Below are 21,887 nucleotides of genomic sequence, written 5' to 3'. Positions count from 1 at the left end.
CACAGCTTGTAGCTGGGCCTCTGGGCAATTACTGTGTGCAGCCCCACATGCTAAGAGCTCCATGATGGTCTGGGATAGGTCATTTCAGTGGGATCCATGCTCATAATGGGGACTGCACAGATCCTGTGTAGTAGCACAGATGAGTATTGCACTGACATGGGCTAACACCCAAGCATTAATCACCTTGGAAAAGAGGAGGTGAGGGTGTAATTATGCCATAAGAGATGATCATACCCTCCTTTCTGCTAACAGAAAGAGATCTAACACACTCAATATGGTCACCCTGGATACTCATTCCCACCATGGAGCACAACACAGAGCCCCCAGGCCACACTCAACAAATATCTCTGGCTTTTCACTGAAGGAGCAGACATTCCACTAAGCTACAGAGGAATAGCTCAATGATTAGAGCCATCAGAGGAAAAACCAACAAATACACCCAAAAATGCCTAAAAACAAACTCAGAAATTCAAGAAACAAGAATAAGAAAGACAACATGAGCCCCTCAAAGGAACACAGTAACACTTCAATATTAGAATATGAAGATGAAGAGATTGATGAAATGCCTGAAACTGAATTCAAAAGATTAATCACAAGATTACTCAGAAACACTGAGAAGCAAATTCATGAGTTAAATAAATCCAAACATGATATAAAAGAAAAATATTCCCATATAATTGAGATTTTGAAAAAGATAAAATACTTCATTTAGAAATAAAGTATTCAATATGTCAAATAAAAAATACAGTGGAAAGCCTTAAAAATAGACTTGGTGAAGCATAAGTAAAAATATCCAAACTAGAAAAGCTGGAAGAGAAATCTTTGGAAATTTTTTAGTCTGTCACCTCTCCCCCCAGAAGAGGAAGGAGAAAGAGAAGGAGGAGGAGGAAGAGGAGGAGAAATTTGAAATTAGAAAAAAAATTAATACCGAAATTGGAGATTTATGATATATCTGTCCCACTGTGGAGCACTGACCAGAGCCCCTCAATATATGGGTCTTAGGAGTTCCTAAAGGTATTGAAAGAAAGAAAGGTTTGAAAGGCCAATTCATTGAAATAATCACAGAAAACTTAATTAATTTGGAGAAATAAAGGGATATCCAAGTACATGAGGCACATAAATCTCCTTATAGACATGACCAGAAAAGATCTTTACCAAGATATATTATAGTTGAAATTTCAGCAGTAAACATAAAGAAAAGTTTCTAAAATATTCATGAGAGAAATGCCAGATTACGTTCAGAGGATCTCCAATTAGACTCACAGCTGATTTCTCATTAGAAACCTTACAGGCTAGTAGACAATGGAGTGATAGAGTGCACCCACATGGGAGACCGGGAAGAAGATCCGGGCTCCTGGCTTTGGATCAGATCAGCTCTGGCTATTGCGGTCATTTGGGGAGTGAACCAGTAGATGGAAGACCTCTCTCTCCCTTTCTCTCTCTCTCTCTCTCTCTCTCTCTCTCTCTCTCTCTCTCCCTCTCTGTAACTTGTCATTCAAATAAATAAAATAAAACTTTAAAAAAAGGTGCATGGAATTTCTCTAGGGTATACCATATTCTAAGACACAATAAAAGCCTCACCAAATTAAAAAAAAATACAGTCATACCATGAATCTTTTCTGACCACAATGGAATGAAAATGGAAATCAACAACTCAAGGATCTCTAGAACATATGTAAGCATATGGAGACTGAACAACATGCATTGGAATGAACAGTAAATCATAGAAGTAATCAAAAGAGAAATTTAAAAAAATATTGGAAACAAATGAAGATGACAATACAGCATATCAAATCTTATTGGGGTACAGCAAAAGTGTGTTAAGAGGGAAGTTTATAGCAATTGATGCCTACATCAAAAAATTGGAAAGGCACCAAAATATGAGCTATCAATTCATCTCAAGGACATAGGATAACAACAACAAGCCAAATCCAAAATTTCTAAGAAATAATAAACAATTAAAATCAAAGAAGAAATGAACAAAATTGAAACAAAAATTACAAATGATCAGTGAAATGAAAAGCTGTTTTTCTGAAAAATAAAATTGAAAATTCTTACAGCATTGGTACAACTAACCAAAAAAAAAAGATGGATAAGACCCAACTCAACAAAATTAGAGATGAAAAAGAATATATAACAACAGATACCACCAAAATAAATAAAATCAATCTTTAGGAATTATACAAAGCAATGTATTCCAACTAATTAGGAAAACTAAAAGAAATGGATAGATTCCTGGGCACATGCAATCTATGAAAATAGAGTCATTAAAACATAGAATCATAAAAAGACCAATAACCACAATAGAGATCCAGAAAAAATAAAGCTAAAATTCATATAGAAACATAAGAGACCTGGAAGACCTATACAACCCTATATAGCAACCCTATACAACAAAAACAAAGCTGGAGGCATTACAATACCAGATTTCAAGACATAGAACAGGGCAATTATATTCAAAACAGCTGGCTACAAGCTAAAATATAGATGTACAGACCAATGCAAAATAATATAAACTCAAGAAATCAATCTACAACCAACTTATTTTTGACAATGTAGCTAAAATCAATCTCTGGAGAAAGGACAGTCTCTACAACAAGTGGTTCTGGGTAAAGTGGATCTCCTTGTGCAGAATTATGAAACAAGACACTTTACGCCTTATGAAAAAATCCACTAAAAATGCATCAAATACCAAAACCTATGACCTGATTCAATCAAATTACTGGAGAATATTGGGAAAACCGCAAGACACTGGCACAGGCAAAGACTTCCTGGAAAAGACCCCAGAAGCACAGACAATCAACACTAACATTGACAAATGGGATTACATCAAGCTGAGAAGATTCTGCACTGCAAAAGAAGCACTCAGCAAAGCGAAAATCAATGGGCAAAATGGGAGAAAATATCTGCAAACCATGAAACTGATAAAGGATCAATATCCAGATTGTGTAAAGAGCTCAAGAAACTAAACAACAAGAAAACAAAAATCCTGTTAAGAAATGGGCAAAGGAATTGAACAGGCATTTTTTTAAAAGATGACATTCAAATGGCCAACAGACACATGTAAAAAATGCTCAGGATCACTTGACACCAGGGAAGTGCAAATCAAAACCATAATGAGCTTTTCCTCAGCTCAAATTAGAATGACTCTCATACAAAAATTAACCAACAGTAAATGATGACAAAAATATAACAGAAAAGAGACCCCAATCCACTGTTGGTGGGAATGTAAACTGGTCCAGTCATTGTGGAAGACAGTATGGAGATACCTCAGAAATCCAAAAAGACTGGCATCCCGCTCCCGGGAATTTACCTAAACAAAATGAAATTAGTAGATTAAAGAGTTATTTGTATCCCCCATGTTCATTGCAGTTCAATTCACAATAGCTAAGAAATGGAATCAACCCAAACGTTCATCAACTGAAGACTGGATACAGAAAATGTGGTGTATAACAATATGGAATACTATGGACACAGGTTAAAAAAAAAATCCTATCTTTTGCAAAAAATGGATGCAACTGGAAACCATTATACTTTTGAAGTGAGCCAGTCTCAAAAAGACAATGCCATAGGTTTTCCCTGTTCTGTGGTAACTGCAAGTACCTAAAAGGTAATGTATAGGAGTGAAATTGAAATATTGATATTTGATGATTGTTTACAGCCTTTGTCTCTTCTGTTGGGAAGCAGTGTTTTTCTTTTCTTCACATTATTTTTCTAATCTTCATTTAATGTAGGATTAGACTTATGATTATAAAGTAAACTTAAAACAGAGCTTTGTAAAAGTTAAGTGTGGGAATACAGAGGGAGGAGGAGGAAGGGTTGGATTGTGGGCAGAAAGGAGGGTATGCTAGGAAGTATCACTGTGTTCCTGAATGTTTTCATAGGAAATACATAAAATTTATGTACCTTAAATCAGTTTTTTTAAAGTTGTGATCATATGTTCTTATCCTCTAAACAATGAATATTTCACACACATGCACACACAAACCCATATACTCATACACAAACCTAGGTACATTTGACAATGTACATTTGAAGAGTTACTTTGCTATCATTACTGGGTGTTTGTGATATTGCTATCTGATTAGTAAAGTTCAGGAATAAGAGTAAATACACCTCATTGCATATCTATTATAGTATATTAAATTATAAGTTTTATATTTATGTAATATATTCAATGCAGTAGTTTAATAAATTTAAATTATATACAATATAGTAACACATTATATATTAAGAGTTTTAAAAATATTAGACATCACTAATGTGTGTTATTTTTTATTTTTATTTTTATTTTTTAACTTTTATTTAATGAATATAAATTTCCAAAGTACAGCTTATGGATTACAATGGCTTCCCCCCCATAACTTCCCTCCCACCCGCAACCCTCCCCTCTCCCATTTCCTCTCCCCTTCCATTCACATCAAGATTCATTTCCAATTCTCTATATATATCAGTTTAGTATATATTAAGTAAAGATTTCAACAGTTTCCATCCACATAGGAACACAAAGTGCAAAATACTGTTTGAGTACTAGTTATAGCATTAAATCACAATGTACAGCACATTAAGGACAGAGATCCTACATGAGGAGTAAGTGCACAGTGACTCCTGTTGTTGACTTAACAAATTGACACTCTTGTTTATGGCATCAGTAATCACCCGAGGCTCTGATCATATTTCGACAAGGTCATAGTCAAAGTGGAAGTTCTCTCCTACCTTCAGAGAAAGGTACCTCCTTCTCTGATGACCTATTCTTTCCACTGGAATCTCACTTGCGGAGATCTTTCATTTAGGTGTTTTTTTGTTTGTTTGTTTGTTTTGTTTTGTTTTGTTTTGTTTTCCAAAGTGTCTTGGCTTTCCATGCCTGAAATACAATACTCTCATGGGTTTTTCAGCTGGATCTGAGTGCCTTCGGGGCTGATTCTGAGGCCAGAGTGCAGTTTAAAACACCCGCTATTCAATGAGTCTGCTGTATATCTGCTTCCCATGTTGGATCGTTTTCTCCCTTTTTTATTCTATCAGTTAGTATTTGCAGACACTAGTCTTGTTTATGTGATCCCTTTGATTCTTAGTCCTATCATTATGATCAATTGTGAACTGAAATTGATCACTTGGACTAGTGATTGAATTGGAATCCCCTGGTATGTTTCTAACTCTACTGTTTGGGGCAAGTCAGCTTTAGCATGTCCCAAATTGTACATCTCTTCCCTCTCTTATTCCCACTCTTATATTTAACATGGATCACTTTTAAGTTAAGTTTCAACACTTAAGAATAATTGTGTATTAATTAGAGAATTCAACCAATAGTATTAAGTAGAACAAAGAAACAAAAAAATACTAGGAGGGATAACGTATTAAGTTGTTCATCAACAGTCAGGGCAAGGGCTGATCAAGTCACCGTTTCTCATAGTGTCCATTTCACTTTAACAGGTCTCCTTTTTGGTGCTCGGTTAGTTGTCACCGATCAGGGAGAACATATGATATTTGTCCCTTTGGGACTGGCTTATTTCACTCAGCATAATGTTTTCCAGATTCCTCCATTTTGTTGCAAATGACTGGATTTCATTGTTTTTTTACTGCTTTATAGTATTCTGTAGAGTACATATCCCACAATTTCTTTATCCAGTCTACTGTTGATGGGCATTTAGGCTGATTCCAGGTCTTAGCTATTGTGAATTGAGCTGCAATAAACATTAAGGTGCAGACCACTTTTTTTTTTTTCTTTGCTAATTTAATTTCCTTTGGGTAAATTCCAAGGAGTGGAATGGCTGGTTTGAATGGTAGGGTTATATTCAGGTTTCTGAGGAATCTCCAGACTGACTTCCATAGTGGCTTAACCAGTTTGCATTCCCACAAACAGTTTGTTAGTGTCCCTTTTTCCCCACATCCTCGCCAGCATCTGATGTTGGTAGATTTCTGAATATGAGCCATTCTCACCGGGGTGAGGTGAAACCTCATTGTGGTTTTGATTTGCATTTCCCTGAATGCTAGTGATCATGAACATTTTTTTTTTTTCAGCCCCATTAAACAGTTTATTACAACACTACATCTATTGTAATCAAAGTGGTGCTGTTTACAGACATTATCATATGAACATTTTTAACAAGAACAAACTACTATAAAAACAAGCAAATACTTGACTTTTTCCAATTGCTTGCACATTATAATGGCCAAATGTATATAACCAGTAATAAAGTTGCAAAAGCTATAACTTTTTAAATCACACAGGTTTCCTTCAAATAAAACAGTTAAGCAACATAAAAAATAAAAGTAGAGCTACTGGTTACCATTTATGCAGATTTGCTTTATTCAGATCTATTCCTGTTCATTTTATCCATGAATCCTTACACGTTCAGTTCAATCACAAGAAGCAAACTGCTGGACAAGCATCATTTTCCCCCATGAAGGCTGCTTTGTCTTGGAAGGTGTTCCTCTTCCTTCAGCTGTAATGTGTCAAAATTTGTGATGTAGATTTTGCTATTCCCCAAAATACACAGAAAAACGCTGGCTTAACTATACATACACAAGTCGTGCATCTACTTCACTGTTACGTACTAACACAAAGTAAGAACTCATTGAAACAGTAGCTGCCTTTGTGGTGGAGAAAGGCTCCCAATTTATCTAATGATTTAAAACTGAGACGCTGATTTCATTCTTCTTAGATATTATTGCCTTTGAAATTTAGTGACTGAAATATAAATGAAAATACAGCAGCTACTGTTTCTGTAATGATGGAAACATCATTAAGTTATTTTCTAAAATATGCATACTACAAAAATAAATGGAAAAAATGCCTGATTTTAATGTAAATACTTTCATTCATCCATGTATCAATTCTACACTAACTCATTTAACAAATGCTGAACTGAATTATAAAATTCAATATATTATTTTACAGATTAATCTATTTGACAGCATACAGGTATTTCTGCAATTGTTGTAAATCAAATGGTGCTCCATGTTACAATATATATATATATAGCTCAAGATGGACATTTAAATATGACATTCACATACAAATCATTAGACATAATACAAATTTTAAACATTTCTTCTCCTCTCATTCTCTTCCATCTATATAAAACCATCTACTGTTATATTAAAGAACCAAAAACAAGCTAAATGAGAATCTACATTGAAAAATTTCATTGAAAACTCACATAACGAAAATAAACAGAATTAAGTTCATGAACTAAAATTTCAAGAATACATATATATATCCAAACTTCAGGCAGAGGTTCACAAAAGAAACATTCAGTTAACTTGGATGTAAGTTACTGAAACACCAGATACTTAAAATATAAATTCCAAGACACCATTTCAATAGTGATTTAAGGGCACAATTTTCATCATATTCTACCATAAAAAATAATTTAAAAATAGTTTTGCTTCACAATTGAGTAATTTCTTACAACTATAAATTTTATCCTTTATGTCCTTTTATTCCAACTATGCTGTGAGCATCAGCACACATATGTATTCACTATCTAGCAGTAAAAACTTAAGTTTTACAACTGCAAAAGGAGAAAACAAAGGTTAATTCTGAAACTCTCTAAAAATATGCCCATATTTTTCAAAGAGGTACTTAAACCATTACTAATGTTACCTTTTATTGTACCTTCATCTTACTTTATGGTGGTAATGCTATTTAGTGTAATTATTTATGAACATTTTTTCAAGTGCCTGTTGGCCATTTGGATTTCCTCTTTTGAAAAATGTCTATTGTGGTCCTTGGCCCATCTCTTAAGTGGGTTGTTTGTTTTGTTGTTGTGGAGTTTCTTGATCTCTTTGTAGATTCTGGTTATTAATCCTTTATCAGTTTATAATTTGCAAATATCTTTCCCCATTCTGTTGGTTGCCTAGTCACTTTCCTAACTTTTTCTTTTGTAGTACAGAAACTTCTCAATTTGATGAAATCCCAATAGTTAATTTTGGCTTTGATTGCTTGTGTATCTGGGATCTTTTCCAAGAAGTCTTTGCCTGTGCCTGTATCTTGCAGGGTTTCTCCGATGTTCTCTAATAATTTGATGGTTTTGGGTCGTAGATTTGAGTCTTTAATCCATGTTGAGTGGATTTTTGTGTAAGGTGTAAGGTAGGGGTCTTGCTTCATGTTTCTGCATGCAGAAATCCAATTTTCCCAGCACCATTTATTGAATAAACTGTCCTTGCTCTAGGAATTGGTTTTAGATACTTGATCAAATATAAGTTGGCTGTAGATGTTTGGGTTGATTTCTGGTGTTTCTATTCTGTTCCGTTGGTCTATCCATCTGTTTCTGTACCAGTACCATGCTGTTTTGATAACAACTGCCCTGTAGTATGTCCTGAAATCTGGTATTGTGATGCCTCCAGCTTTGTTTTTGTTGTACAAAATTGCTTTGGCTATTCGAGATCTTCTGTGTCTCCATATGAATTTCAGCATCATTTTTTCCAGATCTGAGAAGAATGTCTTTGGTATTTTGATTGGTATTGCATTGAATCTATAAATTGCTTTTGGGAGAATGGACATTTTGATGATGTTGATTCTTCCAATGCATGAGCATGAAAGATTTTTCCATTTTTTGGTATCCTCTTCTATTTCTTTCTTTAAGGTTTTGTAATTCTCATCGTAGAGATCTTTGACATCCTTGGTTAACTTTATTCCAAGGTATCTGATTGTTTTTGTAGCTATTGTGAATGGGATTAATCTCAGCAGTTCTTTCTCAGCCATGGCATTGCCTGTGTATACAAAGGCTGTTGATTTTGTGCATTGATTTTATATCCTGCAACTTTGCCAAACTCTTCTATGAGTTCCAATAGTCTCTTACTAGAGTTCTTTGGATCCCCTAAATAAAGAGTCATGTCGTCTGCAAAGAGGGATAGTTTGACTTCTTCCTTCTCAATTTGTATCCCTTTAATTTCTTTTTCTTGCCTGATGGCTCTGGCTAAAACTTCCAGAACTATGTTGAATAGCAGTGGTGAGAGTGGGCATCCCTGTCTGGTACCAGATCTCAGTGGAAATGTTTCCAACTTTTCCCCATTCAATAGGATGCTAGCCATGGTTTTTTCATAAATTGCTTTGATTATATCGAGGAATGTTCCTTCTATACCCAATTTGTTTAGAGTTTTCATCATGAAAGGGTGTTGATTTTTATTGAATGCTTTCTATGCATCTATTGAGTAATGTGTGTTCTTAATCTTATAAAATTTTCTTTCTTGTGGCTGGTATTATTGCATAGTTATTAAAGCCACTACCTGTAATGACAGCATCTCATATGTGTGCCTGGATAGAAAGCTGGCTGCTCTACTTCCAGTCTAGCTTCCTGCTAGTGGCCTGGGATACACAGAATAAGATGGCTGAAGTGTTTGGGTCACTGTCACCCATCTGGAAGACCCAGAAGTTCTTGACTCCTTGTAGTCATCTGGAAAGTGAATCAGCAGATGGAAGACCTATCTCTTTATCTCTTTATCTATGTTTCTATAACTCTGATTTTCATATAAATAAATAAATCTTTAAAATATAAAAATAAAACCTTTTCTTCTTTACCTTTCAAAAAACAACTGAGACCTTTACTCCATGTATGTATCAATGGAAAATTTGCAAGGCACTTGGTTATAAACTTCAAGCTAATGCTAATTCCTGGAGAACCAGAATTTAAATGAAGTTTGCTGTACAGAATGGCATTGTGAATAGTAAAAAGATAAATGAAATTCTAGCAAAGTGTGCCTCAAATTAACTGATTGAGTTCTGAAATACAAAGTGAGCTTTTTCTTTTTAAAAAATCAATTCCTGAATGAGATGTTTGGCATATAAGAGGAGTCCCGTATTGATTACTTGGCTTTTGGGTTCTGCACAATTTGTTATGGGATGGATACATTTTTCCACATAATAATAGGGATATTGCACTTTTTTTATTTCTGAGGGAATTGATGTTTGGTATAAACTGAAGAGCTTCAAATATGCTACTTCTCTGATTCAGAGTATATTCCTATTCAACTGACATCTTGGGTTATTGGAGAAGACCAATAGGGCTTTAATAGTAATAATTATATAAGCTTCACACTTAAGTCTATATTTGTTACCCAAATGTTTTCTGCTTATGAAAATATGCAACTATATACTTTGGTAGTAGTATGCTTTTAGTGACCTAGCAGTTACATTTTTATGCAAACAGAATAAAACAGCTTGCCTTCACCTGGCAAGAAGTGCCTCAGTGATGTACCTCTAGAGGCTCTAGGACATATCAGCTTGCTGGTTCTGTGCCCTAATAGTTGCAGGAATCTTATCTGATTCATCATTCCATAGGGTGCTGTGCTGTTCCACTGTATTGTTAATAGAATCTAAAGATGTAATAATAATAGCAAGTAAAACGAGTGTTTGCATAGGTTAATTTATCCAATTACTTCTCATTTTAAGCCCTAAGAAACAGTTACTGTTATATTTTCATTTTTATAATTGAGGAGAAAAAGTGACAAGGATGTTAAGTAACTTGCCTTAAGTTACAGCTAACAAGGAGCTGAGTGAGATTTAGTCTCAGGTTATCTGACATTGGAATTGGGGATTTATTCACTATGTTAAACTCTCTCAGCTAATAAAGAAGCAGGATCAACACATTCCTTTTATTCCATAATAAAAATATAAGTGAGAAAAGGAGGAAATCACACTTGTTGAAAAAATATATCTTCCGTTTGACCCAGAAGATAAAAATTATTCAAGAAATAAGAACTGAAGAGTTTCTGGCCAAAGATGAAATATATGGAATAAAAGGTAGAAAATAATCAGTGATGGATTTATCTTTATTATAATTCACAACATTGCTTACTCCATCACATATATTTTTCTTTCTTTCTTTTACTATTATTCACTTTTAAATTATGATAATTGACTTTCTACACTATAGAATATTGAGATGCTGTAAGGACAGAAAAAAGGCAACATGGACATAAACTAGGGAACACTGCTGTCATCTTTGGAAACAGTATCCAAAAATTGCTTCTGGTTTCCTCATAATGCAGATGGAATAAAACATTTTCAGTGTAATGAGAAGCAGATCCATCATGTCAAGTAGGAGCATTTTAGGATATATATATGTTTATGTGGGTGAGAAGGCTTCAAAATTTCATGGAAAGCATACATTATCTCCTAATTCCATGAGCCCTCATGGATGGGACAGGCAGAGTATGCACAATGATTTCTATTGTTTTTCATTCCTCTATTATCCCTTCTTCCTTCTGGGAACAGATCCCAATCTCTATGGTAACAGAGGGAGGCAGTATGTGATACAGACTGGCTTAGTCAAAATGTCTGGAGGCCCTAACAGTCAGGTGGTTTCTCCCTGTAATTGTTAATCTGTGATGGAGAGGCTGAGGGCTTATAAATTTCATTATTTTGAGCATGCACCCTAGTGAGAATGTCCCTGAACTCCTGCTGCCATCAGCTCAGTGTTGCCCTGATTTTTCTTTTCCTAAATCTGAATGATGACTTTAGCTACTTTCCCATTAGTGATGTAAGTCCATTTTTGATATGATTTTACTTAGCTGAGTCTGAGTCTTTTTTTCTTGTCTGTTTTTAGGGGAGCTCATTTTTAATCTTGTATGTGAAGAATCTAAAGTGCTACCAAATTAAGGCAACATCTACAGTAAATTGAATTTAGAAATGTTTAACCAAGAACCCTATTGGCAATGTATATGCCAGAATTTATGAAAGCAAAATAATTCTCAGACATATAAAAGTCTCACTGGGTATTAGTTTCTGTTTCACAAAGATATATATCAAAATATTATATCACTGACTAGGATTGTAAAAATTCTGTTGATCAGCATTTAAAGTATTTTAAAACATTAAAACAACTTAAAATATTGAAATAAAGACAAATAATTTTATAAGTATGGTTATTGAATGTGGAATTTTATTACTAGCTCTTCATTTATCTTGAGTAGTAGTTGAGAAATTCTATGATTATTTTAATTGAATTCACTAAATGTCAAGATGAATGGATTATTAAAGTTGCCCCAATAGAGGAATGAATGGGACATTTGATCATGGAGAGAAAATCCCTTATGAAAGTGCATAGTGTCTTTCTTTTAAATGCTAGCAGAGTTTGAGGCATACAGTAGGAATTCAATAAATGTTTTCTTTCTAACAGAGTGTATGAATGAATGAACAGAATTTAAACATTGAAGAACTGTCTTCAATTAGATATGATAGAAAATATATGAGAAGAAAGATTATTTGAAAGGATATTAAGAGAAGTTAGATAAAAAGCAACTATAAATTTATAGGGCAATAGTATTGTAAATATAGTCATAGGTAATTTAATAAAAATAGATATTTTGAAAATGTAAGACTGGTTTGCTGTTGTGGCATACCGGGTAAAGTCGCTGCCTGTAATGTGGGCATTTCATATGGATGCTAGTTTGAGATCCAGCTTCCCTACTTCCAATCCAGCTTCCTACTAATGCACTACTAAAGCAAGAGATGATGGCCTAAATGCTTGGACCCTTACACCCATGTGGAGACCCAGAAGTAGCTCCTGGCTCCTGACTTCAGCCTTGGTCCAACTCTGGTCCTTGCAGCCATTTGGGGATTGAACCAGCAGATAGAAGATTTCTCTCTCTCTCTCTCTCTCTCACTCTCTCTCTCTCTCTTTCTCTCTCTCTCTTTCTCTCTCTCTTTTTCCCCACCCAATCTCTGTAAATCTGCATTTCAAATAAATAAAAAATTTTAAATGTTCTAGTATATGGTCATTCCCCTCTCAGACATTCACTGGTGGAGATATAATAGATTTCATGGAGTAAATATAGCTGGCAGATGTATTGGAAAATGTTGTATCCTGGCACGACAAGGAAATGCAGATCAAGCCAACAGTGAGATACCAATTTATAGACTTTTAATTTAAAACAAAAATCCCAAGTAATAGGAATGATAGAATGGCAAGCCAACATTCTTTTAGAAAGATTTAAGATTTTTTTTTAAATATCTATTTATTTTCATCCATTTGAAAGGCAGACAGTGTGTGAGAGAGAGTATCTTCCATGAACTGGTTTTGGTTCATTCTCCAAATTCATGCCAACAGCCAGAGCTGAGCTAGGCTGATGCCAGGAAATCTGAACTCCATTTGGACCTCCCATGTAGGTGACAGTGACTCAAGCACTTGACATATCACCTGGTGTCTCCCAGGAAACATTAGCTGAGAGCTGGTTTGAAGCAGAGGAGCAAGGACTTGAATCTGGCACTCTCGTGAGAGTATACGTGATGAGGGCATCCCAAGTGGTCATTTAACCTGCTATGGCACATCACCCTTCCTAGGATTTTAGATTTTTAAAATTCATTCCTTTTTATTTACTTCCTCTAGGACTTCTCTTTTAATTAATACCTTTGTGCAATCTGCAATTCTTTTACCTCTAAGGTACCTCTCCAGTCTAATCTTTTGCACTGCCTATGGATTCCAGTTTATTTTAGCTAACATAGCAGGTACCTGAAGTCCCATAGTTATCTTCTATTTTGTCCTTCAGCTTCTGGTCTTGTTCACCATGATACATGTTCTTATTCAGCCACAAAGTAATGCTGATCTTGTCATTCCCTTTTTTTTTTGTCATTAGTGTAATAGTGTTACTTTGCCCTCACTTAAGATCAGAATACTTACTATACATTCAAAACACTTCACTTATTTTTCTATTTGAGTTATTTTCCCAGTTAGATATTTTCTTCTATTTTCATCTTCCTATTCCATTTTCATCTCCCACTCCACAAATCTAAATTCCAGGCAGCACTACCTTCCAACTCATCATTTTCTAACTGATGTATTTATACTGGTCCAGCCATTCTCTTTGCAGAACATGTTTCCGTATCTTGGAAAACCTTTAAACATAGCAATTTAGGGATCAGTTTTGATATCAATCACTTCTTCCATCACTACAAAACATTACATTCTAGACTAAACCTTTAGAAAACTATGATTATCTTCACATAGCAACCTGTGTCACATGGGGGCATTTGTCTCTTGTATCCTTTTTTCCACAATGTTTTTTTCACTTTGATATGTGCAGTGTAATTATATTATTTCATAAATCAATCAATATTGTTAAATATGTAATATTTGGCATGGTACAGAAATTATAAAATCTAGGATACTTTTCAAATCATACTATTATTAATAAGTAAAAGGACATACAATAATGCTTGTGACCTTTTTTATAATTGAGAAATATTAGAAAATATCTACAGGTTTAAATACTGTTTTACTTAAATAAGATGACAATAGGCACTTACTATTTATCATTGCTTGGTCCTGGAAACCATCTCTTTTTCTTCCTTATCATTTTGTATTCCAAGGAAGAGCCTCCAAATTCTCTCAAAGACTAGGTCCTGATTTGCTTAATCTAATCATCATATTCCATTCTTGCTAAGCACATAAATCATTCAGGAATTGACAAAGAAGCAACCCAGAGCCAATGTAACTCTGAAAGATAATTGATGAAGTTTCAGGAAAAGGACAAATCTTTACTTTTCCACTAGATAGTATATAATGCAACTATAGTTAAAAGATATGAGGTCTGCCACAAAGGTGTCAATTTTAATTATAGTTTTTATTATTAGATTAATTATATGTTCATATACAGTTCCAAGAACTAACACAGAGATTAGATGCATTTTTTTTTTTGACAGAGTGGACAGTGAGACAGAGAGAGACAGAGAGAAAGGTCTTCCTTTGCCATTGGTTCACCCCAAATGGCTGCTGTGGCCGGCGCGCTGTGGCTGGCGCACCGCACTGATCCGAAGCCAGGAGCCAGGTGCTTCTCCTGGTCTCCCATGCTGGTGCAGGGCCCAAGCACTTGGGCCATCCTCCACTGCCCTCCTGGGCCACAGCAGAGAGCTGGCCTGGAAGAGGAGCAACCGGGACAGAATTCGGCGCCCCGACCAGGACTAGAACCCAGAGTGCCAGCGCCGCAGGCAGAGGATTAGCCTATTGAGCCTTGGCGCTGGCCCGATTCTATGCATTCTTTACCTCGTTTCCTCCAGTAATAATCACTTGGAAAACTATAACACAATGTGAGCTAAGAAAATAACTTTAAAACAGTTAAGACACTGATCAGTTCCACTACAGATATCCTTGATATGGTCTGTTTCTAATCACTACCAGCTCCTCCTTCCATCACCTCCCTTCCTACATCCCTGATCTATCAATTACTGATCTAATTTTCACTTCTATATTTCTGGCATTTTATCATGTTAAACAAATGGAGTCATAACATTTGTAAATGTTTAAGATTGGTTTTTCCAATTGGCATAATAATTTAACAATTCATGCAAATTGTCGAGTTTATCAATAGCCTGTGCCTCTTTATTGCTAAGTACTATTCCATGGCTTGGATGTGCCACAGTTTGTTCAAGCAGTTACCTGCTTAATGATGTCAGATGGCTCAAATTTCTTGCTATTGAAAATAAGCTAACATAAACATTCAAATATAGGTTTGGGGACAAATATATTTTTATTTTTATAAAAATATTTATTTTTTATTTGTTTATTTTTTCATTCATTTATTTTTGTGGCACAGAAAGAGGGAGACAGACGGAGTGTTCCCATCCACTAGTTCACCTCTCCAATGCTTGTAATGGGGATGGGTCAGACAGAAGCAGAAAGCCAGCAACGCAACCAAAACTCTCAGATAGGTGGTAAGGACCCAAAAATTTGAGACAACAACCAAGGTAGTACATTAATAGAAGCTGAAATCATGAGTGGAGCCAGGACTCAAATCCAGGCCCTCTGATATGGGTCACAAGCATCCCAACTGGCATCTTAAATGCTAGGCCAAACACCTATTCCATAACCTTTCACTTCTTCAGCATTTAGCACCAAGACTGCACTTTCAAATTTGCACTTTTAATTTCATAAGAAACTACAAAGCTGATTTTTACTGTATCCCTGCACATTTCCTCCAGCGTTGTACACGAACAAGTTGCTCTGCATCTTTGTCACCTTAAACATCTTAGCCTTTCTAAAAGATGTAGTAATCGCTCATTGTGTTTTTCTTTTGCTTTGAGAGATAGAAAGTAGGAAAGAGGGAGGGAAAGGAGAGGAGAGGTCCTCCATGACTGACAGCAATCTAACTGCTTGAGCTATTACCTCTGCCTCTCAAGTTCCACATGAACAAGAATCTGGAATTCAGAGCAGAGCCAGGATCTGAACACAAGCATTCTGGAACGCGTTGTGAGTGATGCAAGAGGCAGCTTAACCTGTGTCAAATGTGTGTGTGCGTGTGTGTGTGCTTACTGCACAGAATTCTTTGTATATCCTAGATACTGGGAGATACTGGTCCTTTGTTGGCTATGTGGCTGCAAATATTTTCTCCCCCTGATTAACTTGTGTTTTTATTTTCTTGATGGAGTTTTTCACAGAGTAAAAGTTTTAGTTTTGATAGTCACAGTTTAATATGCTTTCCTTTAAAGGCTCATGTTTTTGATGTGAAGCCTAAGAACTCTGTACACCTGAAGATCCTGAAACTTGCTTCACTTTTGTTATAGAAGTACTTTAACTTTCCATTTTGCATTTAAGTTAATGATCCATTTGTGAAGCTTTTTTGTGTTAGGTATCTGGGTATCCATTTTAGTCACAAGCCATCTGTGAAATGTTGGCAGGTCGATGAAAAACCTGCTAATGAATCGGATACTACAAAAGACAGTGATAATATTGCTGGTACCTAGGTGTACCTAGGACATAAGCCAATGATTTCCCTTATATTGGCTTAAGCAAGTTTAGGTTTTGTTTGCCAACAATTAAAGATTTCTGATATGTCTATAATATGTGTCTGTGTATGTGTGCACAAAGACATTTGCAAAGAATAAAAATTAAGGTGAGGTAGTTGAAAAGATAAAATTTAAAGGAAACAAGACATAAAATTGTATGTAAGATGAACAAAATGAACATAAACAAACAAAAATAACAACACAAACAATTTACATAGTGCAGCAACTTGAAGAAATGTAACTTGCATTTCAGTGGAGTTTATGTGATGGTCCTTAACATATAATACGCTCCCTTTTTAAATCTATACACTTACTATATGTTATTCCAGCAGCACACAGATTTTAAAATACTGAAAAATATATTCATGAGATAATTGACATATTTTATTTCTTTTAGCTTTTCTCAAAAAATGTAAAGATGTTTATTTCATTCATATACAGCAAATTTTAAAATAGTCTCAAATTAAAATAATACTAATATCATTCATAACAATCTGAGAAAGATATTAAAGTTTAACAAACTATATTTGCAGGAATACTGATATACACAGGCATTTATTTCTTTTTGGAAAAAAAAGTTGATTATCCTTTATAATTAAATGTATGTGTCCCAATAACATATTTCAAATAAACATCAAAATTATATCTACTTTTGGTTACTAAGTCTACATAAACATGATACTCCATATCACATAACAACAGACATTCATTTCTTAGAAAAAACATTTACTCTGATTAAGTAATAAAATTCATCAAGCTTAACAAAATTAAGGGAATTTTTTTTTTATTTACAGCATGGAATATTTCAAAGTAAATTTGAAAAATTTATTGTTCACTGACTTACAATGAGTTACGGAATTTTCTCTTAGAAATTTGCCTAAAAATTTTCAGTTAATAATTTTTCTTACATTATAGGATGTTGAAAATTAAAGAAAATATTGCAATTTTGATTTTACTTGACAGAAATTGCCAGTAGGTTTTCTTCTGAGTTAAACCACAGTACTCAAAAATTAAGTTTGTAATGACCATTTTAAAATTTATTTTACAGTTTTCTAATTATTTGTATTTATGTAATGAATTCTCTACAAATATCTTTTCACATCTGTACAATTCATTTTGCAATACACAACATTTCTTTTGTCTTCTATTTTTAATTATTCAAATAAAAGATATATATTTTGAATTAAAAAATTCTAGCATGTATGCAGTTTTATCAGCTCATACACTGACAAAGATTGAATATTTATCATGCTTTATTGAGAGTTTTTAGATATTTCTTTGATCTTATAACATGTAGGACAAAAACATCTTAGTAACAAAAGTTTCATCTCCTTTTCTTTTGTGTATGTTAACATAAGTTTTAATAAAAAGAATTTCATTAATTTTGAACATATACTGAAAATGTATACTAGTGTTATAGGTAATATTTGTATTTATAAAAATTAATATAACATTGTAAAACTTGATTTATTTATTCTTTTCCCTTTTGGTTGTAGTAGTACTGATTTTACACTGACATTATTCAGAAAAGGTATCCATGAAAGGAATTCACAAAATCAATTGCTAACTAAGCCATTATGCATAATTTCTTCCATCTTTTTATTTAGCACTAAAGGCTTAATTTAAAAGAGAATGCAATACTTTTTAATACGTCAGACTCATATTCTGAGGTACCTGAGTTTTAAATATACTAAAGGTTCTTCTGAAATATTCTCAAAAAAATAGTGTCAGCTTCCTTTTTCCCAGAAAAATACCAATCATATTTTGTTTTCATTGAGAGGAATTGTAAATAAATATTTGCCTTTTTTAGATTTATTTTATTGATTTGAATGACAGGGTTACAGGGAGATACAGAGGGAAATAGAGAAAGGAGAGAAACTAGAGGTCTTCCAACTGTTGGTTCGCTCCCCAAATGCCCACAACAGCTATGGCTGGGCAGGATGGAAACCGGGAGTCAGGAACTTATCTGAGTCTCCCATGTAGGTGCAGGGTCTCTAATACTTGGGTAGTTTTCTGTTGATTTCCCAGTCAGTGGGTTGCATTGAATCAGAGATGCTGGGACTGGAACTTGTGACCACAACATCCAGCGCTGAACCAGGCCAAAGCCAGGAAAGGAGCCTGGAGATTCTTCCAGGTCTCCCACATGGGCGGCATGACACAACTACTTGGGTCCTCTTCCATGCTTTTCCCAGGCCATCAGGAGGGAGATGGATCAGAAGTTGAGCAGTCAGACTGTGGTCACTTGGGGAATGAACCAGTGAATGGAAGTTCTCTCTCTTTCTCTCTCTTTCTGTAAGTATGTATTTCAAATGAGAAATAAATGTTTAGAAAGACATGTATTATATTTTATAACTATAATTAACTATATAATGGTAGTATTAAGAGAAACTCAAATGTTCACTCATGACTTTAACATTTAATTATCTAAACATGTCTAATAGGTTTTAATTTAACTAACATCAAAACTTCAGAGAAATAATAATAATAACAATAAGCATTGAGCCAGTAAAATAAATGTTCTTTTTTATAAGAGTTTATTTATTTATTTAAGAGAGAGTTACACAGAAATGGAGAGAGAGATAGAGGTCTTCATCCGTTGGTTTACTTTCCAACTGGCTGCAATGGCTGTAGCTGGGTTTATTCTTAGCCAGAAGCCAGGAAATTCTTCCGGGTCTCCCATGCGAATGAAGTGGCCCAAGCACTTGGGCCATTCTCCACTGCTTTCTCAGACAATCAGCAGGGAGCTGAATCAGAAGTGGAGCAGCCAGGACTCAAACCAGTGCCCTTAGGGGATGCCTGTGCTGCACGTGAAGGCTTAACCCACTATGCTACAGTGCCAGACCCATGAAATAAATGTTCCAAATTACACTTTCTAACTTGTGTTCCAGAAAACTTCCCACAAGGAACTAGAGTCCTGAAGTCATCCTGATGCCTAATATTTACCCTTCTGTTGCTGTATTATGGGGCAATGCATAGACTGAGGAATGTGGAAAACATAAGAAAGGAGAAACTATTTACCAAAGGAAATGATTATTTCAATGTTGTAATAAACAGTGTTATTCTCCAAAAAAAAAAATACAGAATATATAAATATATCCACCTGGTTAAGGTGGGTTAGATACTGACCCTTGTAGCTTCAGGTAATCAAGTAGTGAATGTTTACCCCATGCCCCATTTGAACAGAGCTCCCCAGACTATTCTTCTCTAACCACAACCAGCCTAGGGCAGATTAAATCATCGAGTTATAGACATGTTATTTCCCGTGTCTCCCTGGTAGTCAGAATCTATGACTATTTACTTTATATAATCACTTTTCTTACTAAATGAACTAATTTCTCATTTATATTTGTGTTTATTCATAGTATTTTTGTTGTTAATTAAATAAATTTAATTGGAATAGAGCTAGTTAAGGCAAGAAACTTAGGTCCAATACTTGATTTCTTGATTTACCATAGGAATGTACATCAAAATTTTAACTTATTTGTAGTTATAAGTTGACTTATCATTAAAATGAGGGACTAGGAACAGATTCATTCATCCAAATAGCAATTATTTGTTGAGTGTATGCTAACATATAACATATCCTCTATCTGTGTGAGAAATACTCAGTGGTCCATTTTCAATATAAAATAACAAGTGGGAAATTACTGGCAGCTAGCTAGCTCAAGTAGTTTGCTGATAACCACAGAAGTTCAAACATAAGTAAAATCCCTAATTAATAATACTGACAAGGTATGCCACTTGCCCAGCAGCAGCTTCAGCCATTTAGCTCTCCCTCTACAGTCCTTGGGTGCTTTTGTTACTGTGGAGGAATAGAAACTTACATGGGGAAAGAGATAGAAAATAACATTATGCAGAAAACTCACGCGACATCTGGGAAGATGTACACCGCAGAGTACTCAGCCAATGGGGAAACAAGGAAAGACCAGCATGCTAAGGGGATAAAGGGCTGAGTGCAGTTGAACCATGTGTGTGTGATCCACAGACAGACGCCCGATCATGCAAGACCATCGCTGAAGTCTCGCTTTCACTGTATTTTTATGTCCCAAGTCCATTCCTTGGGTTTGGACAAGTGAGAGTGCTTTCCAGAATTTTGGGGACTGTTTTACATATAGGTGTCCAGGAAAATTACACATTTGGACAATATGATTGAATATAAAAGAAACATTTGATGAGGATTTTCAAATGTGTCTGTAGATGAGATGGACTGCATTTGATGTCAACAACTGCCAAGCACCCCTGTTACAAGGAACAGCTGTTGTTAGGTTCAAGTTAAAGTTCTAATATGTAAGTGATTACATATGACTACTCTTCAGCATTCTTAAAAATAAACAGGGTTGGGGGGGCAGCATTATGGTCACTGCTTGCAACTCCATATTTCTGTATCAGGGAGTGTCGGTTCAAGTCCTGGCTGCTCAGCTTTGATATAGCTCCCTACACATGTGCCTGGGGAGGCAGTGAAGGATGGAAATACCTGGACTCCTGACACCCATGTGGGAAAACCAATTCCTGAATTCAGCTTGGTCCTACCCCAGCCTTTGCGCCATTTGGGGAAAGAACTAGCAGATGGAAAATCTCTCTCTCTCTCTCTCTCTCTCTCTCTCTCTCTCCCTGTGTGTGTGTGGGTTTCAAATAAATAAATAAATATTTTAAAATAAATAAATTGAATCACAATAGTACATGTCAACTACTGATCTAAATATGAAATAAGATACTGTATCACAATTGTTAACAGCTGCTGGCACAACAGTCTCACTAAATCTTGTTAACTGTTACAGAAATTGTGACTCTTACTGAGAGAGAACTGTCCATTTTCATACTACTTTGTCATATCAATCAAGAAATGAGTCAAATATAAGCATAGTAAACAAAAATAGCTCAACTATGTGGAGGACCTAGAGATATTAAATGTCTATCTGTGCCTCGATTCAAGACACCTTTTATAATTGGCCTTGGGTTTGTAAATAAAGGCTCATTTAGCCTTCAATTTTTAGAAGTTAGATAGTTTAATTAACCTAAATTAGACTATAGGAACTCTTCAAAGGAGATGTAAAATCTTAGCTATTACCTGACATATTTTATTACTCCTTTCTCATCTCAGTAGGTAATTACTCCATTCAAATGTTAAAACTCAGACTTATAAATACTGTTTATAAGACTATGA

This window comes from Lepus europaeus, chromosome 8, assembly GCF_033115175.1.
Source record: "Lepus europaeus isolate LE1 chromosome 8, mLepTim1.pri, whole genome shotgun sequence".
NCBI lineage: Eukaryota > Metazoa > Chordata > Mammalia > Lagomorpha > Leporidae > Lepus > Lepus europaeus.
Note: the sequence above shows the minus strand (reverse complement) of the source record.